We start from the raw sequence: 15,579 nt of genomic DNA, 5'->3' as shown, positions 1-15,579 counted from the left end.
TCTTCTCCATGTCCCTGCTTCCTTCCGTCTGTGTGTGTCTGTCTACCTCTGCCTGGTTCTGCTTTGTTAGTTCCTCACCTCATGTTCAAAAAGGCTTTATTGCGTCTCACAAATAGCAAGATAACATAGATTCAAAGTAGTTAAGAAAGGGAAAAAAAAGGAAAGAAAGACACAAACTCGGGTCAGAAATGAAACTAATACGAAATTGCATACTATGAAGCCCTGCTGACCAGCAACGGTGCCATCAATTTTATCCACGCTCTCCAGCAGTCACTTCAAAGATGTAAATACAATTGGTGTCCATAAGATAAAATTATACCAACTGCTCAGGCTTCCAAAATCTGCATAGTAACATAATTTATGAAAATGATGCATCACAATGACACAATTTGTCAGAAAATCCCTCCACCTCACAAATGGCCCCGCCACACTTAATAAGCAGAAATAACTGGCAGAGAGTTCACTCACCTTCCTTAGCTGGAAGAGCCGGTTTCCCAGTGTGCTTGATGAGAGTATTGCTTCACACAGCAGGTAATAAATTTGCAGAATTCATTACCCCCAGGAGGAGGTGCAGGCAGGAAATAGAAATGGATTTTAAAAGGATTGGTCAAATTTATAAGTGGTGAAGCCATCAATGGTTCTTATTTTGTTTGCATTTAATAATATTTGATACTGTGATCAACCCCATCCCCCTATCTGCTATCCTAAAATGCATCCTTACAGCTCCTTAACCTTTCTCTCCAGTGAGATTTCTGATGCTATATATAATACTTGATATATATTGACTTATATACAGAAATACTCTATTTTTATTTTTTGTTAGTAGAAATATATTTCAAATTTCAGTAACTTTGTTCAAATATAGATATTTTCACTGTCTCCACATTTTCAGTATATTTTATAACATAACTCAACACATAACTAAATTAATAATTACAATGCTGTAGTCCCAACAAATACCCTGCTTTAGAACAAATTAATTATGTTTTAACAACCCAACTGAAGTAAACCTGGCCTTGGGAACATTTTGGAAACTTTCTTATTGTTCAAGGCCCAAAAGGGAGTGAGGAAGGTAATTAGAGTTGGATTAAGCTCAACTGACACTTTGCATGGGCGGGTAGGTTAAGTCTCTGCTGTGTCCTGTAGACGTGGGTGCCTCTCTATCCCACGATCCTGCGGGCCTGAAAGAAGGGAAATACATGGTCAGTCTTTGCAAGAAACCAGCACACCTCTGCTATGACTGCTCTAAGGATCACCCATCAGTGTGCAGTGTGGCACTTCTGGGAACCAGGCACTCTTCAGCCACACCCGGACATCGGACATCCGTTCAAAAGGCTCTGAGCAGAACAATGGGAGACAGGACTCTGCTGTGCGCTTCAGGTCACTTTCTTCTCTTCAATTTGGGGAAATTCTGGAGTAATTCTGGGGAAATTCTAACCAAATCCTTGAGTAAGCTGGGAAAAGGTAACCGGAAGCCACAACCTCATTGGTTTTTGAGGGAAAGGACTTCTGGGTGCCCAGGGAAGGAATCGGTTTCAGGGTATGTTATTTATACCAGGAGGGACTGAGGCCCACATTGACGGGGTTCTTTGGCCCTCCTGAATGGGATGATTTTTGGAGGTGGGAATGAGTGTAGTAAACAGTTTTGCAGCAATAAAAGTATGCTTTTTTGATGTGTTGGGATTTTCTGTAGCTGTCACTAACATAGCAGAGACAGGTCTCATGACCTAGATACAAGCCAGGATAAAAAGAGTCCGGTACTGTCCTGTTGTACCTGCCCATTAGTTTCGCTGGGAATTGCTCTGAGCCCCATTAAATTGGAATATCACCTTGGACAAATTCCTTAGCTCTTCCACGTCTTCCTTATCCATAAAATCAGGCAGTTAGGCTAGGTTATCTTGAAGGTCCCCTCCAGCTCCAAGCTCCTGTCTCTCTGGCCTGGGCTCATGGTTCTGCTGGTATAAATGACAGTACTAAGGGTGCTCCTGCCTACTACCTGTTAAATTTGCATGATGCTCCTAAGTACAATTTTTCTCCGAGTGGCAAGAAAGCAATGCTCATCTCACCAGAATATTCCTGAAGAAATGTAAAAGTTAAGTTTCTACACACTAACATTTGTACTGAGCAAGAAGTGTTTGAGGTTTTTAGGACCTAGTAGAAGAGAGTTGGGAAAGCAAATGCAGGCTACTAACTTTCTTTCTCTTCAAAACGAAGATGGGGGGGCCCCTGGGTGGCTCAGTCATTAAGCGTCTGCCTTCGGCTCAGGTCATGATCCCAGGGTCCTGGGATCAAGTCCCACATCGGGCTCCCTGCTCGGTGGGAAGCCTGCTTCTCCTGCTCCCGCTCCCCCTGCTTGTGTTCCTGCTCTCACTATCTTTCTCTCTCTCTCTCTCTCTCCATCAAATAAATAAATAAAATCTTTTAATAAATAAATAAATAAATAAATAAATAAAATGAAGATGAGGGGCACCTGGGTGGTTCAGTCGGTTAAGCAATGACTCTTGGTTTCAGCTCAGGTCACAATCTCCGGGTGGTGAGATAGAGCCAGCCCCACATCAGGCTCTGTGCTCAGCCTGGAGTCTGCTTGTCCCTCTCCCTCTGCTCCTCCCCTCACTCTCTCACCCTCAAAATAAATGAATAAAATCTTTAAAAAAATAAATAAAATAAAATAAAACAAAGGGACATCGGGTTAGCTCAGTTGGTTAAGCATCTGTCTTAGGCTCAGGTCATGACCTCGGGGTCCTGGGATCCAGCCTGGTGTCAGGTTCAGGCTCCCTGCTCAGCGGGAAGTCTGCTTCTCACTCTCCCTCTACCTCTGCCCCCCTCTCCCCACTCATGCCCTCTCTCAAATAAATAAAATCTTCCCCCCAAAAAATAAAATAATAAAATTTTAAAAAATGAATAGGACACCTATCCCAAGATGGGGTAAGGATCAAATGAAACCATATTTAGCCACCGCAGTGTCCTGTGTAAATAATGCTATGGTGAGCAATATCATGAGGTGGCCATGATTACCTTTGCACAGAAGAAAAAACTAAGGTTCAGAGAGGTGAAGAAAATTCTCCAAGGTTACGTAACTGACATGGTAGACTGGCTTTTTTTTTTCTTTCTTTTTTTTTTTTTTTGGTACACTGGCTTTTAAACACACAAATATTTGACTCCAAATCTCATGCTCTTAACCCAGTATCTATATGAATTTTTGGCTTTGCAGTCCTCAGTGTGTGTGTGCTTTGTAGTCAGACAGACAGAGATGTAAACAAGTGATGACTAGCACACACAAGCAATGACTCTAGACAACTGAACTCATTTTGCTGGGTCTTGGCTTCCTCATCTGTGAGGATTAAAAGAGACTATATATATACATATAAAGCACCTAACACATAGTACTTTATAACATGGTAGATATTCGACAGATGGTGGTTTTTATCCTGAAATTGTACGTCCCTAAAACAAACCCTGAGAAAAGGGTTTGGATGCAGTAGTTTATTTGGGAGGTGATCCTCAGAAGTACAAATAAGGAGGTGGGCAAAGCAAGACAGGGAAGCGAGAAGGGTCAATAAAGGATGTATTAGTGGCTCAAGCCCATCTAGGCTGTCTGAGAGGGGCACCTGGGTGGCTCAGTTGGTTAAGCTTCTGCCTTCGGCTCAGGTCATGATCCCAAGGTCTTGGGATTGAGCCCAACATCGGGCTCCCTGCTCAGTGGAGAGCCTGCTTCTCCCTCTGCCCCTCCCCCCACTCATTCTCATTTGCTCTCTCTCAAATAAATAAATAAAATCTTAAAAAAAAAAAAAGTAGACTGAGAAAATGTGGGAAAGCCAGCTCAGAATTATCCCATTAAAGCGGTGGTTCTCAGACTTGAGGACACAGAAAAATCTCCTGGAGGACTTGTTAATACAGATTGCTGAGCTCCATTCTCAGAGTTTCCCATTCCGTAGGTTTGGGATGGGGTCCAAGAATTTGCATTTCTAACAAGTTCCCAGATGATACTGATATTGTTAGTCCAGGGGCCACACTTTGAGAACCACTACACTAAAAGATGGGAGGCTCGGGGGCAGGGGGGCAGGCATCAAGCCACTGACTTGTCCCCTATTGTTTGAGACGTTCCATTGTTTGAGAATGAATCTATCACACACATATTTCCAGGTTGACCTACAGAGCTGAAGCAAATTTGAGCAGCACCAAAGCAAGTTTTCAGGCACAGCAAAAGAGAAATAGGTGCTACAAGTAAGAAGCCACTGTGTCCCATAGAAGTTGATGATCCCAAGTAAGATGAGGGGTAGAGGCAGGGCATCAATAGTATCTGCTATACTTTCACTTCATTATTGTTGCTGCATTTGTGGTCATTATTAGTCTCTAAACTGAAAGACTATGGTCTCAAGGTCACTGGTGGAGAAATCTCTGAACCCAGGGGCTATAAAGGTGGAAAACTCCCTCACCCTGAGCCTGATAACAGCCATGAATGACTCTTCCGGGTCAGTAATTTCTTCATAGAATCAAAGAAATGAGGAGGAGAGGAGTGAAGCAAGGCTGAGCAATTATCAGTGAGTGACTGCAATGACAAGGAGACCCACTGTGACCCAACACAGCCTTCTGACCCCACTGAGGCACTTCCAGGCTACAAAGAGGACACATTTTACATGCAAATCATGCAGAGCTCAGTGCTCTCCCACATGCTCTTTGTGCCCTGTGGAGAAAACGGCTAACACTGGTGATAAAACGGGACTGCTCCATTATCCTGTTCCACATGTACGTTTAATTGTTAACATTGCAATAGCTTTAACTGCAAATAAGCACAATCTCATTGCCCATCAATTGTTTGATGGGAGGAAAACAGGCAATTTGGATATGATTCTGAGATGAGAAACATCATTATTATCTTTTCGTATGAGGTTTTGTTTTCCTTCTTCACTTCCCTCACCCTCTCCTCAGTGATTATATTTTTCCACAAATTCAACATCAAAATACTACAGCCAATACAAAATATTCCAGCATTCATCTGAGTCCTGAGGGTTTCATTTACTAATTCCAGATATCTGTAGTAGCATTTTTTTTCTTTTCTCAAAATACTTTATATCTCTTAATCCATTCATCCTCATAACAGTGACTTGAGCTTGGGGAGTTGGAGTACTATTTGCAAATGAGGAAACTGAGGCACAGAATAGCAAAGTGACTTGTCCAGAAACTGACTGGCAGTGATAGAGCTGATTCACACTAAACTGCAGAGTGTTGCATTCGATTTTGTTCATGCTGTTAGAAAATCTTTGGATATATTAATCAATGAATATAGAGAATTCCTCATAGTTCCTCTTCCCTTTATTCAAGCTAGTAGCAGAGCTCTGCTCAATGGCCCAAGGAAGGTATGTAGTTCAAAAAATAAATTATCCCTGGAGAATTCCACAAGTTCCCAGAAGAAGTAGGAAGGAAAGTAGAAGAGCAGAGATGGGGTGTCAGAAAGGTGTGTGTAGCAGAAACATAAAAGAATAAAAAACAAAAACAACAAAACATGGAGGGAGAAGACTCCCCCCAGACTAGAAAAGGACTCCCTGAAATTCAAGAAGAGTGAAAGAGAGAGCTGTTTGCTAAATCAGCAGGGATCCAGACTCCCACTTCCTGGCATTGCAGCCAGGGAGGAAGCAACATGCTAAGAAGTGCTGTGGGTACATGACACCCTATGTACGGACCCTGTACTCACAAAGGTTTTCACAGCCCCAGCATATTCAGGAAGCAACAGTGTCCCAACACTTGAAAGGATCATGAGGACAAAGGCATAGGATGTCTCAGCTTAGAGGCAGATGGCCAACCATTAGAGGTCCCCCAAATTCTCCTTATGTCCCAAACATGGCACTGAGTAAGACCTGAAACACTGAACCAAATCCATGAGGCAGAGGCCAGGGGTGGGGGGCAGTGTAAAGGGGGAATTCTCAGAATGGTTGAGTATTAATTACCTAGCAGAGGAAGAATGACTGAATTACACAATATAAAGTGATACTTCACACACCTGGAATTTGGGGCTAAGCTTCAAATCTGTTATGGTATCTGTTATTGCTTTGGTACCAGCAACATTCTTGAACCAGGGAGAGTTTTAGGGAAAAGAAGTGAAGAGGCACCAGGGTGGCTCAGTCAGTTAAGCCTCCAACTCTTGATTTAGGCTCAGGTTATGATCTCAGGGTTGTGAGATCAAGTCCTGAATTCGGTTACATGCTGGGTTTGGAGCCTGCTTAAGATCCTCTCTCCCTCTCCCTCTCCCTCTACCCCTCCCCTGCCCACATGCATGCATACTCTCTCTCTATCTCTCTAAAAAAAAAAAAGATAAAGAAGTGAAGATTTCTCTGACTCTTCTATCCCAAAATGCTGGTGCCCCCTCCAGGTCTTTCCTCTGCTGCCTCCTGGTTCCATGGCTGCATCTTCCTGGATGTTTGCTCAAGATACACCTTCCACTACCACCATCCAAACACCACCATGTAGGACCAACTGGATTATCTAATAGTCATTTTCAGTCTTCTCCCCACCCAAACCCTAGGAGATATAACACACAAACTTCCATCAGAAGTAGTTGATCACTCTGCAGAAATTCTCAGATAAGGATGTAGGAAAGGAGAAATGTAGGGATCTAAATAGAGAGGAACAGTGGTAAGGTATGAGCTACTAAACCCATCCAAAATGGAAATGGGTTTGAACACTACCACCCCAATACAGTACAGAAAGACATCTTCAAACTCTAGACATGGCCGTTGGAGTGCTGTAGACATATGAGCCAGGCAGGACAAAAGGTTTAGAACTACTGCATTAAGTCATAAAGCTTTGGAACTATGGAAAGCCAGGAAAACAGAATAGATCCCAACTCTACCATTTACATCTGTGTGACTTAGGATGAGAGTCACAGATAATTGTGCTCTCACACAGTAATACTAACATTAGCAGCAGCAGCATCTCATCATCATCATCATCTCAACTACATCATACTACTACTTGCAGCTAGTACTTGCTGGCAACTTCTCATGGAACAGATATTATTTTAAGTGCCTATAAGCTGCACACAAACTGTTTGTAGTATCATTTTGATCACTAGGATCTAACCACGGAGAGGTTAAATGGCTTGCCCAGCAAGATAGTCAGTTGCAAACACAGACAGCAAACCCCGTAGTGTGAAGTGATAGCTCCGAACCACATGCTATACTGTGTAGAGAGATGTGTGGAGGATTACAGGAGACAATCCAGGACCACGTTACATATATTAGAAAGCCAAGCAAAGGGGATATAATCATGGGAAAACCAAGTTCCTTCCCAATCCATGGAGTGCTAGTCAGGGTTCTTGGTTGCAAATATGTATCCTATCCCTGCAAACCTAAGCAGAAAGAGAATTTACCCAAAGGATATTGAGTGACTGAGAGTCACAGAAGGCCTGGTAAACAAGACTAGGGTGAACACTAAGGGCAGTGAGCTATAGTGAGAACCCTGCCATAGGAACAATCCACTCAGGACCCACCAGCAGCACTTGTTGGCCCCAACCATTGACCAGGGCTCATCAAGCTTTGCCACCCCAGACACTCCCTGCCATGCTGCCTGACTAACCTAGTCACGGCCACCAGGAATAATGTCTTTGTCTGACACACACCACCCACACCCCACTTTCTGCCTCTCCTTCAAGTTCTAAGGGCTCATTCAAAAGCAGTTGATCGGCCACACTTAGGTCACAGGCTCACTTCATATCTTGCTTGAGATCTGTAGCTGTCAGCTATTGCCACAATAATGCTGTATAACAAAGCACCCCAAAACCCAAGAGCTTATAGCAACAAGCATTTACTTTCCTGGCTCCCTACAGTTCAGCTGGAGTAGCTCTGCTTCAGACTGCAGATCAGTCAGGGTGAGGTCTGCTCCATGAGTTTCTCATCCTCCTTGGACCAGAGGCTATATGGCGCATGTTTTTCTCGTGTACAATATCATCAGTGCAAGTGCATAAGCTGAAATACATGATGCCTCTTGAGGCCCTGGCTTTAAACAAGCATACTCTGCCACGTCCACAGATATTCCATTCACCAAAGCAAGTCACAAAGTTGTATGACCAGTCCCAGCATCAATAGGGAAATACACTCTCCCCACTTTAATGGAAGAGACTACAAAGTCACATGATAAAGGGCATGGATGTACATAATTCTAACACAAAAAGGTGTAGTGTATTGTGAATTCACTCTACCACATGGGCCAAAAAGAAGGAATGTGCTTCTGTTCCCCAAGGAGTAGAAAGGGTGTTCACCTTCTACTCAGCCAAGATCAAGCAAATCCACTACTCATTCCAGGGAAGGAGCCTTCCAGAGACAAGGTGACCAGACTAAGAAACCTCAGAAATGAGAAATCCTCTCACTTCACACGGTGAGTTATAATCTCAACACAAGGTCCAGTTTAGGGTCAAAATTTTATTGCAAGTTTTTGAAGATGTGGACTTATTCAGCATGTCTCAGCCTGTGATACCCATCAATTGTGTTATTTCCCTGGGCGATTCTTTTTTTCAATTTTTATTAGAAATGACAGCTCTTTTATTAAAAAAGCAGGAAATATTATATTGAAGAAAAATACAAACAGCAGTAATCAGGTGTTAAAGGGTATGGAAAGTTCTATCTTGTGATAGAAAACTAACTATATCTTTAGAGGATTTGTGGTTTGAATGGTTTATTAAATCTGACACCAGGCCTACAATTACCACCAATTATTTGGTCATAGTGTCAGTTCCATTTAAAGTGAGAAAGATAGTGATGGCAACAGCTTATTTTTAATAACTGATTTCAGAGAAAACCATTTTATGGCCCATTGCTACTTCTTCACCTCCTGATCTCCAAATAAAAGACCTGTACCTGTGGGGTTACTGGCATGAACCCCAACCCAGGAAAGCAGTCACAAGATGCTATTATGGGCTGACAGTAAGTTATATATTCACTCCACTGCTCATGCATCCTACAAACACAGAGGTGCACCCATCCGGTGCTCACCCCTGCAGTAAATTCCTCCTAAACAGGCTGCATTCAACTGAAATGCTGAATCTGAAAAAATCCCACCACGTTACTAAGAGGGCCTTCATCCTCAGAACAGGAAGAGACTTCATAGTGTCTTGTGTTGTGGTGCTTATGTATGAGGAAATGCATCCTTCCAGGTCTACGAATCCACCCCCTCTTTACTCGTTTAATAAAGAATTGGGTGTGTTTATTTGGCTGCTTATCTTGAAAGCTATGATCTTTGGGATGAACAAATGGCTCTCAAATCCCAGGAATGCTAGCAGGTCAGCATCTTACCCCTCACATGTTAGCCCCTGCCAGCAGGGGAGTATAATTCCAAATACAAAGTTGCCCAATTTAAATGAAGTCACTTTTTTAAAATCCACATCTCTTGGGGCGCCTGGGTGGCTCAGTCGTTAAGCATCTGCCTTCAGCTCGGGTCATGATCCCAGGGCCCTGGGATGGAGCCCCGCATCGGGCTCCCTGCTCAGCAGGAAGCCTGCTTCTCCCTCCCCCACTCCCCCTGCTTGTGTTCCCTCTCTCTCTGTGTCTCTGTCAAATAAATAAAATCTTTAAAAATAATAATAATAATAAAAATAAAATAAAATAAATAAAATCCACATTTCTTTCTATTTTAAGATACAATCTCCCACAAATTGCATTAAATGTATGTAATTTAGGGACTAAGTATTTTATACTTTATGTACTTCTACTTCTAGGCACTCGTGTTTGTTACTATGTTCAAACCACCCCCCCCCCATCCCACGCACTCACCCAAACACCCAACCACCAAGTTTTTGCTTGACTTGGCTTCAGTTTTTCCCCTACTCCCTTAACTTACTTTTATGATTCTGGAATCAAAACCACAGCAACAACAAAAACCCAGAAAGCGTAAATTTAAGAAGTTTTAACCATCCAATCTACCAAGGTGACTGGATAAATAAGGTGTCGAGATTCAATTTTGACATAAGGAGTGACTACTGGTAAGAGACTCGACTGAGGTCATCTTTTCCAAACGTTGTCAGTTGTGATGGAGTGGGAGAGAAAGGAGAGATGAGGGAAGGAGGAGGATATTGGGGAGAAGTCTGTATATTCTTACTTAAACAGACAAGCAAACAAAGACTGAGAGGACCTTTAAACCTTTTGGTAAAGGCTTCTCACTTGAGGCAACACATGTCATCGTCTGTCTAAAGCCCCGAGCCTCTCTTCAGTGTGAACACAGCTGCTTCAGAAGACAGAGACTGAAATAGAAAACCAGCAATGGTGATGAAATGTGACAACTTGCTTGAGAAAAGACATGTTTGACATGTTTTCCAAGTGGATGTTTCTAAAATTTATGGCAGTTTCAGACAAGATTTCCAAAGAAATCCTTTCTCTTACTCATTTCAAGCCTCTGAATCTGTAATACCCTTATCACTGCTACAGAGAGGCACCAAAGAAAGTTTCTTCCCCACCGGTTTCACAAATTACATTTCAGTCTTCAGATGTGTCTCTCCTTGGCAAACTCAGGTATCTCTCGCACATCGCTCTCTCTCATCTTCCCCAGCATTGTAGGTAAATTACTTGCTTCCTCAAGACTCAGTTTTCTCATCTGTGCAATGAAGAGGTTCTGCTAAACAATCTGTAATGCCCTTCCACGTGTAACATCCGGGGACCCCAATTTTACCACCAACCTGAAAGCATTTGAAGGGTTCGTTGCATCCATAATAGTGGGAAGAGGGACCTTCTAGAACATGAAGAGAAAAAACAAAGATATGGTTTTTTAAAAGATTTTATTTATTTATTTGACAGATTGAGAGAGAGAACACAAGCAGGGGGGGCAGCAGAGGGGCAGGGAGAAGCAGGCTCTCTGCTGAGCAGGGATCCCGAAGTGGGGCTCGATCCCAGGACCCAGGGATCATGACCTTGCCAAAGGCAGCCGCTTAACCAACTGAGCCACCAAGGCGCCCCCAAAGAGATATTTTAAAACAAGGATTGAGCTTCTAGTAATAGCCAAGTAAACATCCTGCTCCATGTAGAATAAACCCTCTACATAATCCACATGGAATAAGCCCTCCACAGATAGATATTATGAAATATGAACATATACAAGAAGCAGTTACATGGAGGCACAAGAGAGTGAAGGAAAGTAGATTCCAGTGAGGAGTCCATGCATGAGAGAGGACATTACATGGAATAAGTACTCCATTTTGCTGCTTCTCTCATAACCTGAAGGGAGGCTCAGTTAGCATATACAGAGCATCAAGCATGGGTGGAAAACTGCCATTTCTGGCCTAGGGAATCAGAGTACTGAGTCCAGGGTAACGGCAGTCATTGGATAAAGGAAAAATTTGGGGAGGAAAAGAACCAGAAAGGGAATACTCAAATTCTGCATCCCCACATGTCTGGCTGACTCTTGAGCCATGTATGCAAGGAGCAGGCTCAAAGTACCTCAGCTAAAGGTAAAAGATTAGAACCGAGCTGAGTGTGGAACTGGAGAAAAGCAGAGTTTGGAGTTCATATCTAATCAAGTTTACTAGAATGAAGAAAACATGACTCATTAGAGGAAATGAACAACAACATTCAAAATCTCTACAATATGACATTCATAAGGTACATGATACAATCCAAAATTACTCAAAATACAACAAATGAGACAAATGGAGAGCCTCCGCACAACAGACTGAGGTTGGAGAGGAAAGCTATGATATTTACTTTCTTATCTCCCTTCCTGTGAGGTCTGGCTATGTCGGGCCATCCCATAATACTTTAAATTATCCACTCCCTTCATATCCCTCAATCCCAAGAGCCATTTTATTTATCTAAAGTTTGTATTCAATGAACTATTCATTTCAGGTGATAATAAGGGATTCTTTTCACCACCTCATGCCCTGAGCGCCCAGAAGACCATCTCCTAATATAAAGGGATTTTCACCAACTTTTGCCCCCAAATAGCAAGGCTGGATCCATCACCTTCCCTTGAGGAATGGTTGCTTACAGTCTGCTCCCAGTAGCAGTATTGTACCACCAAGATTCTTGATTGCAAACCACAGAATCAAATTCTGGCTGATCAAAAAGAAAAGACATTTACAGGAAAGAACCAAGTAGTTCAGAAAAGTAAGAAGGAGACAACTTCTGCTTCCAGCCATGGGACAGTAACAAGAAACCCACTTTAAAGATAAAGACACTGAAGTTAAAATCAGAGGATGGAAAAATATACCATGCAAACACTAAGCATAAAAAAGCTAGAGTGATCATGTGGCTACATAGCATGTAGGCAGCCATCTGCAAGCCAAGAAGGACTTGTAACTTCCAGCCTCCAAACTGTGAGAAAATAAATTTCTGTTATTTCAGCCAGAAAAAAAAAAAAAGAAATTTAAGATGATGACAGTAGAGCATTAAACAAAGCATAGAATCCTCTGTGACTACACAGGTCACACACCCACAGAGCACATCTATAAAGGGGCACACCATGAAGGCACATGTCCACAAAGGCTACTTGTAAATCATCGAAGCCATCCTGCACAAGGAAAATCCTGTACATATAAGTTGGGGGCTTTTATTATAATATTCTTTGTGTCACTGTATAGCACTTCTGATGGTATTTCTCTTTGTGTGTTTCAGAATGCTTCAAAAGACCGACCCATGCCATTTTTTGGTAATTTTATTGAGGCATTGTTGAAGTCAACTAAACTGCATATATTTTAAGTCTAAAACTTGGCAATTTTCAATATATACATCCACCCAAGAAACCATCACCACAATAAAGATAACACATACTTCTCTCATCCCCTCATAACAAAAAGCAAGACTATATCTATCTATCTATCTATATTTTATATAGATTTTATAGTTTATGTTTTATATATATTTTATATGGATAGATAGATACATGTATGATAAACACATATAGATAGATATATACATATATATATGTAAAATCACGGTAAGGAGGAAGATTCCCAATATAATGACAAGTGGAAAACAGGATCCAAACCCATCTAGAAATTATGATACCAAATTAAAAAAAAAAAAGGAGACAGTGTTAAGGTATGAGGTTTTTTATTTACTTCTTTTTAATTTTTTCTGTTTTCCAAAAATATCTAGAAGTAATGCATGTTATTTTTGTAATCAGACAAAATGTAGTTAACTAAAAAGATATTTCTACTAACAAACTTACAATACAATGATAAGAAGCAAGACCCTTATGAAAAGGGAGGAAAAAAGGTAAATAGCATATTTTCATGGATGTGCCATACTTGAATCAACAAGGAGTTATTGATCCTTTGACACATGCCAGGCAGTATTCTGGATCTTGGGGACATAATGACAGAAGAATTTGTCTTCAGAGACCTTACCTCTGCTAAGATAGTGAAACTTTGGGTTGGAGTATAGAATTGGGAGGGAAGGGACAGTGGCTGGAATATGGCTGTCCACAATGGCATTTGATGCAAGTTATCAGTGTTATCAGTGTTTATGGTGTGCATAAGAGCTGAGAGCAGTGGACTGGAGGGAGCATGTGCTGAGACTCTGCCTCATGTTGCAAAAAATCCGAAGAATTGGAAATGTTGTCAGCATTATTGCTGCTCTGGGATCTAAACCCAAAGTGTTAGATCTGCATACAGTATGAAAAAACAGGAGACCAAGCTAATAGAAAGTCTTACAAAATGAGTACTGTACATAGTAGCTGGCAGGGGGTTGGGGGGAAGGGTGGGGAAGGGAGGCAGACAGGATTAAATTTATGTGCCTCTCACATAATAGGTGTTCAACATATTTGATATTGATTTAAAAAGCAAATAAACTAAACCTATTATACTGGTTTAAAAAAAAAAAAGATAGTAAGTACAACTGTTATCCTAGGACTGATGTCCTACAAATGTGATTAGTTACCTGAAACCTTTTTTTAACACCATAAATTAGATATATTTTTTATAAAAATTATAGGCTACAGAACCTTTATGGCAAAAGCATCAGGAAGAAATTAAGCAATGAGTCACAGCACCATGTAAAGACAATCAACCAGAACCAATTCTCAAGCTTCTGTTGGGGTGGTATTCACAGTATGTGATAGCTGGGTCAGTCCCCTTTGAATAAGAGCCATGCACTAAGTCCTAATCACCTTTCCCAAATGCCTGTTGGCAGGACCCAGATCAGCCTAGCATCAAGTGCTACTGTGTTATGTTAAACAGCTGACGCAGAGAAGGCCTGAGGTAATGAGGGTAGGTTGGGGCTTTAATGAAAGGAAGGAGATGTGACCGTCATCCATCTTGGGTGCTGCACATCACTTTCTGTCTCTAACTCAAGCAACCAATGACACAAGAGATCTACCTCCAACTGAAAAGATGCTTAAATAAATCTATAACTACACTGAACACAAAACTCCACAGGTTTCCTTTCTATGTTATGTGAGGTCTGTTTTCAATCTGGCTTTACACTGTTAACAAAAAAAATTCCACAAATATAGACTTTTTGAAAACAATGTCAGTTGAAAATATTCTCAGTCAGCTCTATATTTTTTAAAGAAGATATATTTTTTAAATCTTGAGTGATTTTATTTAAAATACAGCATAGACATATTATACCTCTGGAGCCAAACCAACTGAGTTTAAAGTCCAATTAAAAGTACATGCAGGAGTGCGACCAGAGACTGGGAAGATGGGATTGATTGACTGCTTTTCTCTGGGGGCTGAGGAATGGGGCCCCGAGTTGTTGGCTCCTCCAGCCGGAGATTGGGAGGCCGCCATTTTCACTCTTGGCCTCCAAAGCTGTACGGAGAGCTTACAGGGAAAAAAAGCTCCCGAGGGAAAACCTGAGAAGATTACTTAGCCTGCCCTCGGCAAGGGGGGTGCAATTCCACCTCCTGCAAAGACATCTGAGAACCTCTGTGACAGGCCCCTCCCCCAGAAGATCAGCAACAATAGCCAGCCAAGAACAAATTTACCGATCAATGAGAACGGCAGAACTCCAGCACCAGGGGAATACAGCACATAGAATTCATGGCTTTTTTCCACCTGATTCCTTAGTCTTTCAAAGCTTTTTTTCAACTTTTTTTTAAATTTTTCTTTTTCCCTTTTTCAACCAACATCTTATCAATCCCTTTTTCAAAAAATCTTTTCTATTTTTCATTTTTAGAATCATATTCTATCCCTTCATGGCAGTTAACCTTATTTTTGGTACATATATAAGTTGTTCTCTCTTTAAAATTTTGGGATACAGTTTCTTCTAACAGACCAAAATATACCCTAAATCTCTAGTGTATGGCTTTGTTCTAGTCCCCTGCCTAATCACATTCTCTCCCATTTATTATTTTTTTAAATCCTCTTCTGTCTTTTTTCAACCAACTTCTTAACAATTCCTTTATAGAATCTTTTATAATTTTCATCTTTACAGACATATTCCATCCCTGCACCGTATTTACCCTTGTTTTTGTACATATATAAGGTTTTCTTTCTTTAAAATTTTGGGAGGCACTTTCTTCTAACAGACCAAAATATACCCAAAATCTAGTGTGTGGCACTGATCTATGCACCAGCCTGATCATATTTGATCATATTCTGTTTTTTTGTTTGTTTGTTTGTCTTTATCTTTTTCTTTTTTCTTTCTTTCCCTTTCT

General features: G+C 41.3%; 1 long non-coding RNA gene across 1 annotated transcript in view; it reads right to left on the bottom strand.

Annotated features, from left to right (window-relative positions):
* Positions 1 to 230: 230 nt before the first annotated feature.
* The window catches only part of LOC141369996 (uncharacterized), a 59,285-nt gene continuing 43,936 nt past the window's right edge, over positions 231 to 15,579 (bottom strand). Inside the window, exons 2-4 of the long non-coding RNA XR_012373618.1 lie at positions 1,103 to 1,181; positions 469 to 518; positions 231 to 341 (exon numbers count right to left, since the gene is read on the bottom strand). This is a non-coding gene — a long non-coding RNA (uncharacterized lncRNA). The remainder of the gene's footprint in view (positions 342 to 468; positions 519 to 1,102; positions 1,182 to 15,579) is intronic.

Source organism: Callorhinus ursinus, unplaced genomic scaffold (genome assembly GCF_003265705.2).
Source record: "Callorhinus ursinus isolate GAN/ISIS: 27379988/994484 unplaced genomic scaffold, GSC_fseal_2.0 scaffold25, whole genome shotgun sequence".
Taxonomy (NCBI): domain Eukaryota; kingdom Metazoa; phylum Chordata; class Mammalia; order Carnivora; family Otariidae; genus Callorhinus; species Callorhinus ursinus.
Note: the sequence above shows the minus strand (reverse complement) of the source record. Positions and strands in the feature narration are given on the sequence as shown.